Genomic DNA, 7,585 nt, shown 5'->3' on the forward strand with positions numbered 1-7,585 from the left:
AGTTAAGCACAAAGCCTTTGTAGCTTGGTGGGAGAGACTGGAGGATTCTGTCAATGATAGCATCATCCGGAAGTTCGACTCCAAGTGAAGTCAGACGACCGTGTAACCCAGACATTTTGAGTATGTGCTCACTGACAGAACTGTTCTCCTCCATCTTACAGCTGAAGAACTTGTCGGAGACTTCGTATCTCTCGACACGGGCATGAGCTTGAAAAACTAGCTTCAGCTCTTGGAACATCTCATATGCCGCGTGTTGCTCAAAACGTCTTTGGAGCCCCGTTTCTAAACTGTATAACATGCCACACCTGACCAGAGAGTAGTCATCACTCCGCACTTGCCAGACGTTTAGAACGTCCTGGGCTACTGCGGGAGCGGGAGGGTCACCTAGCGGCGCATTAAGGACATAAGCCCTTTTAGCTGCTTCAACGATGAGCTTCAGGTTGCGAACCCAGTCCGCATAGTTGCTACCATCATCTTTCAGCTTGTTTTTCTCTAGGAATGCGTTGAAGTTGAGGTTGACGTTGGACATCTACAATATTTATAAAGACAACTTTTAGACTAAGTTCATGACAATTAAGTTCATTTAATCAAATTAAGTATGAACTCCCACTTAAATCGACATCCCTCTAGTCATCTAAGTGATACATGATCCATGTTGACTAACCCGTGTCCGATCATCACGTCAGACGGACTAGTCACCATGGTGAGCAACTTCATGCTGATCGTATTCAACCATACGACTCATGTTCGACCTTTCGGTCTCTTGTATTCGAGGTCATGTCTGTACATGCTAAGCTCGTCGAGTCAACCTAAGTGTTTCGCGTGTGTAAATCTGGCTTACACCCGTTGTATGCGAACGTTAGAATCTATCACACCCGATCATCACGTGGTGCTTCGAGACAACGAACCTTCGCAACGGTGCACACTTAGGGGAATACGTTCTCGAAATTTTTAAGAGGGATCATCTTATTATGCTACCGTCATTTTAAGCAATAAGATGTAAAACATGATAAACATCACAATGCAATCATATAGTGACATGATATGGCCATTATCATCTTTGCTCTTTCGATCTCCATCTTCAGGCATTGCATGATCATCATCGTCACCGGCGTGACACCATGATCTCCATCATCATGATCTCCATCATCGTGTCTCCGTGAAGTCGTCACGCCAACTACTACTATCACTACTACTATGGCTAACCGTTAGCAATGAAGTAAAAGTAGTAAACACATGGCGTTGCATCTCATACAATAAATTAAGACAACTCCTATGGCTCCTGCCGGTTGTCATACTCATCAACATGCAAGTCGTGAAACCTATTACAATAACATGATCATCTCATACTCATACATGCAACATCACAACTTTGGCCATATCACATCACATGTCAAACCCTGCAAAAACAAGTTAGACGTCCTCTAATTGTTGTTGCAAGTTTTACGTGGCTGATTTGGGTTTCTAGCAAGAACGCCTTCTTACCTACGTGACAGCCACAACGATGATATGCCAAAGCTATTTACCCTTCATAAGGACCCTTTTCATCAAATCCAATCCGACTAGAGTAGGAGAGACAGACACCCGCTAGCCACCTTTATGCACGATGTGCATGTCTGTCGATGGAACCAGTCTCACGTAAGCGTACGTGTAAGGTCGGTCCGGGCCGCTTCATCCCACAATACCGCCGGAAAAGAATAAGACTAGTAACGGCAAGAAAATTGACAAACCATCGCCCACAACTTTTGTGTTCTACTCGTGCATAGAATCTACGCATAGAAAAACCTGGCTCTGATACCACTATTGGGTAACGAAGCATAAATTCAAAATTTTCCTACGCATGTTCAGATCTTCCTATGGAGAGACCAGCAACGAGAGAGGGGTAAGAGCATATTCATACCTTTGAAGATCGCTAAGCGGAAGCGTTGCTAGAACGCGGTTGATGGAGTCGTACTCGCAGCGATTCCGATCTAGTGCCGAACAACAGCACCTCCGCGTTCAACACACGTGCAGCCCGGTGACGTCTCCCGCACCTTGATCCAGCAAGGAGGAGGGAGAGGTTGGGGAAGAAGACCAGCAACACGACGGCGTGGTGTTGGTGGAGAGACGAGGTCTCCCGGCAGGGCTTCGCCAAGCGCCAGCAGAGAGGAGGAGGAAGAAGTGCAGGGCTGCGCCGAGGGAGAGGGAAAACCGTGTCCTCCAAAGGCCAAAAGTGCCCACTATATATAGGGGAAGGGGAGAGGGGGTGACACCCCTAGGGTTCCCACCCTAGGGGGTGCGGAAGCCCTCCCAGATGGGGGGAATGGCGGCCAGGGCAAGGAGGAGGGGTGGCGCACCCCTCTGGTGGGCCTAAGGCCCACCTTAGGTAGGGTTCCCCCCTTTCCCCCTTTTTCTGGTGCACATGGGCTGGGTGGGGGCGCACCAGCCCACTTAGGGGCTGGTTCCCTTCCCCACTTAGCCCATCTAGCCTCCCGGGGTCGTCACCCCCTTCGGTGGCCCCCCCGGGACCACCTCCGGTGGTCCCTGTGGTCCCGGTACGTTACCGGTGATGCCCGAAACACTTCCGGTGTCCGAAACCATCCGTCCTATATATCAATCTTTACCTCCGGACCATTCCGGAGCTCCTCGTGACGTCCGGGATCTCATCCGGGACTCCGAACAACTTTCGGTAATCTCGTATAACAATTCCCTATAACCCTAGCGTCATCGAACCTTAAGTGTGTAGACCCTACGGGTTCGTGAGACAGGCAGACATGACCGAGACACCTCTCTGGCCAATAACCATCAGTGGGGTCTGGATACCCATGGTGGCTCCCACTAGCTCCACGATGATCTCATCGGATGAACCACGATGTCAAGGATTCAATCAATCCCGTATACGATTCCCTTTGTCTGTCGGTATAGAACTTGCCCGAGATTCGATCGTCGGTATACCTATACCTTGTTCAATCTCGTTACTGGTAAGTCTCTTTACTCGTTCCGTAGCACGTCATCGTGTGACTAACTCCTTAGTCACATTGAGCTCATGATGATGTTCTACCGAGTGGGCCCAGAGATACCTCTCCGCCACACGGAGTGACAAATCCCGATCTCGATTCGTGCCAACCCAACAGACACTCTCGGAGGTACCCGTAGTGCACCTTTATAGTCACCCAGTTACGTTGTGACGTTTGATACACCCAAAGCACTCCTACGGTATCCGGGAGTTGCACAATCTCACGGTCGAAGGAAAAGATACTTGACATTAGAAAAGCATTAGCATACGAACAATACGATCTAGTGCTAGGCTTAGGATTGGGTCTTGTCCACCACATCATTCTCCCAATGATGTGATCCCGTTATCAATGACATCCAATGTCCATGATCAGGAAACCATGATCATCTATTGACTAACGAGCTAGCCAACTAGAGGCTTGCTAGGGACACATTGTGATCTATTCATTCACACATGTATTACTGTTTCCTGTTAATACAATTATAGCATGAACGATAGTCGATTATCATGAACATGGAAATATGATAATAACCATTTTATTATTGCCTCTACGGCATATTTCCAACAGGTAAAGCATCAGTTGCGAAGGAATCCGCATCATCTTCTGCGGGGGACAACGCGGCGGCTATGCTTGATCGTCTCAATCTCACAACTCAGGAGTCTACAGCGTTTGTTCTCGAGGAGGATGACGAAGGTTACCCTGGCTGTCCGTCATGGACGTTAGTTGGGAAGGTTCTAGCTCCTAACACTCTTCATGTTTCAACTATCAAGGCCGCTCTTAGGCCTGCGTGGGGAAATCCTAGGGGACTGGAGTTTCATCCGTTGGGAGCAAATAGATTTCTGGCTGAATTTGGGAGCAAGGCAGATAAGGATCGGGTGAGCGAGGGATCGCCATGGACGATTAGCAAGCATTGTATTTTGTTGAAGGAATTTGACCCTGCACTCAAGCCCAGTGAGGTCTGCTTTGATACTCTTTCATTGTGGGTTCGTATTCAGAATCTCCCTTTTGGACTTATGAATGATGATCGTGGCAAAGCTGTCGCATACACATTGGGCAAGGTGGAGAGGATGGATGTCGATGACAAAGGGCGTGCATGGGGTGACTACATGTGTGTAAGGATCTCTGTTGATGTCAATCAACCATTGATGCGATGTGTGTCAGTGTTTTCGCAGAAACGGAGAGTGACTGATGTTTACCAGGTGAAGTATGAACGGCTGTCGTCGTTTTGCGTTTCCTGTGGCTGTGTGGGGGCACTCGTCTGTTGTGTGTCCAACGCCAGGGGAACGTGATGTTGAGGGTCTCCTTTCGTATCATAGTTCTAGACTTTGTGCCTCAGATGACAAGAAGAAGAAATATTCAGGGGCTATGGGCCAGCATTCGAATTCTAAGAATTCCAAATCAGGGTCAAGTGATGGTGTCAAAGCACCAAATAAGGCGCCGACTAGGGTGCGTGGAAAGGAGTCTGTGGGTGAGGGTTTTACAACTCTGAAACAGAGGAAACCAAGGGCCAGTAGTGCAAAGATTATGGCATCTCCGGATGTACATACATTTGTGGATGGATCGGCAGGTGCCGCGGTTTCGGGGAAGATAGTTCAAATTTCTAGGCATAAACGAAAGGTGTATCAGCCAAAAGTTCAGGTGCAGCACGAAGTGGAGGAGACTTCCCCGCTTCCCATGATTCTAGTAAGCAACAAGGGGACACCGGCTGCTTTTCAGACAGACGCTGTGGATGACCAGATTTCACCACAAGAGAAGAATAAGAAATAGAGAATCTCATCAACATCACGATCGGCGGATCAGGCAGAGGCTGCGGTGAGCCCTACCAGACGCAATGAATCTATTATGCTGGAACTGTCGAGGGCTTGGGTCGGACTCGACAGTTGGTGAGCTTCGCTAGTGTGACAGCCCGAGACCGACGTTCCAGAAGATTCCCCCTTTATTCCGTTTTCGTCGTGTGACTTATTTAATTTGTCGCATCATCATCGCATCATTCGCATCATCTGCATGGCATCGGCATCTCCGTTGCCGCCAGTTTTCAAACTTGCATCTGTTAGTAGTTGTCGGTTCTCGTCGTTGTCCGTTCTGAGTCCGACCGCACTCGCACGCGCCCGCGGCATCGTTCGAAACCCTGTTTTAAAAGTGTGCATAAAACATTCTCTGATCGGGGTGAAACTTGGCACGCGGTCGTAATTTGTTTTAGTTAGGTCGCCTGTCGAATTTCGTCGCGATAGGAGTTCGTCTGGTACCCGAACGGTCGACCGTAGCGGCACCGTATTCGGTCTACCGTTGGACGTTTGCCGGTGTTTTAAAAATCGTTGCCGCGCCGCCCATTTTCCCTCTCGTCTCCGGATGCCTACACTACACAGCCACGTACCCGATCCCGCGTGCGGATTCGTTCGAATCCGACCGCACGGTTGGATCCGGAATGAAAAAACGCTAAACCTAGGACCCCTTTGCCTATTTAAGCACCCTAATCTGCCCCTAAAGGAAACCCTAGCCCCCTTTTTCCTATTTAAAAAAACCACTGCCTAATTTGGGCCTTCTCTAACCTCCCACCTCGCACTTCGTGCCTCCCCAGCCGGCCGCCGCCACTTGGCGCTCCCGGGCCACCCTGAGCCGCCGCCAGCCCAAGCGCGCGGCCTACCCGCGCCCGCCACCTGTCCAGCCTCTCCTCGCGCCGCCGCGGCCCGCAGAGCCCGCAGAAGGCCCGCCCGGGCCCGAGCGCTCTACCTCCGCCCGTGCCCCGCAGCCAGCCTTGTTGGATCGAGGGGAGTATCTTCTCGAGCGACCGTAGCCGTCGTGCTCGCCGGAGCACCGCCCGCCGGCCGAGGGCTGCGCCGCCCTCCTCCCTCCGGCCGTCTTCAACGTCGCCGGTCCCCGCAGCTCCAACCATCCTCGAGCTCGGCACCGCGCCTCCTGCTGCCAGATCCGGCGAAGACGCGCGCCGCCCCGTGCCCGTTTCGCGCCGCCGTCGCATGGATCCGGAGCGGGCTGGCCGGAGCTGCCCGTTCCCGTAGTCCCACCGGTCGGAGCTCGTAGGTCCCTGCCGGAGCTGTGCCTGCCGCCGCCGCCAGCCGTCCCTGGTCGGGAGGACGAGGGCACGAGGACCGTGCGCCCGGGCCTCGCCCCGCGTGGGCCTGCTCCTCCCACCAGGCGGCCTCACGGCCCAAGCCAGCCCCAACCGGTCGGCTCCTTCCAATCAGACCGACCCAAGAGGCCCCATGGTTAGCCCCTCCCTTTTCCCTAATCCTCGCCCCCAGGCACACTTTAGTTTCAGGGCGACCACCATTCCGATCCACTAGTATTCTATTTAGGGTTTTCTTTTAGATTAGTTATTTTCAGGAAATAGACGTACATATAAACGCCCGTAACTTTTTAACCGTAATTCGGATCGCGATGAATTAGATATGGATTTCGTGTAGTTTTGCGCGTAGATTACGTTGGAGCAACTTGCATATTTGTTTGATTTAGTTTAGCGTGCCTAATGCCTAGTTTTGCGTGTTGTCTCAATAGGTTTATTGTCCGTAGTTATTTTTCGCGCGTGTCCGGGTTGCTCGTATGCCGTATTAGAAATGTCCATGTTTTAGGAACCACTTGTCCATGTATTTTAGAGCAGTCATATGTATATTTTGCGTGTAGGGATTGCCGCTAGTTTATTCTGCCGTGTATAGGTTATTTTCTCGCATTTAAGTGTCGCAATATTTTTGTGTTGCAACCCCACTTGTTTTACATGTTTTCGGGGTAGATTTTTCTGTGCAATTAGTTTTAGCATTAGAGCAAGTTAGTTCGTCTGCTTCACGGAGGCATTTTTCTTCCAAGCGGGATCTCAGGCAAGATGATCATTTCCTCAGATACCATGATCACGGAGGCATTCTTCTGTCGTTATGTCTGGTTGCCTACCACATGTTAAATATCAGCCTCTCAACAATGCCATGAAACCTTCAACCTGTTCGACCTAGCAAACCACTGATTGGCTATGTTACTGCTTGCTTAACCGTGTTGATAGCGTTGCTAGTTGCAGGTGCAGATGCTTCCATGCAAAAGCATGGGTTCCTTGTTATATCACCATATTAATGCTATTTAACTTAATGGACCTATATACATGGTAAAAGGTGGAAGGCTCGGCCTTTCTAGCCTGGTGTTTTGTTCCACCTTTGCCACCTTAGTTTCCGGCTACCGGTGTTATGTTCCATAAATGAGCGCTCCTAACACGATCGGGGTTGTTATTAGGACCCCTTGATAATTCGTTTTAGATTAAGACTGGTCTCGCAAGGCCCACCTTTGGTACTACATTTGCCTAAACACCTAATAAAATTGCATAGGGACTTTCCGGACCCCGAGGATAATTTAATCAACCCCCGGGCCAGTGCTCCTCATGAGTGTTGGTCCCACCTGAGCGATGTCCAGCGCCCCTCTGGTCACCCAGAGGTTTAGTGATCCCGACGTCTAGCTCATCCGCCGTGTCCTGAGAACGAGGTACGCGACTCCTATCGGGATCGTCGACACGTCGGGCGGCCTTGCTGGATTAGTTTTACCTTTGACGAGATATCTTGTGCATCGGGATTCCGGTGATGCTTTGGGTAATCTCA

The sequence above is a fragment of the Hordeum vulgare genome, chromosome 2H, assembly GCF_904849725.1.
Source record: "Hordeum vulgare subsp. vulgare chromosome 2H, MorexV3_pseudomolecules_assembly, whole genome shotgun sequence".
Lineage (NCBI taxonomy): Eukaryota > Viridiplantae > Streptophyta > Magnoliopsida > Poales > Poaceae > Hordeum > Hordeum vulgare.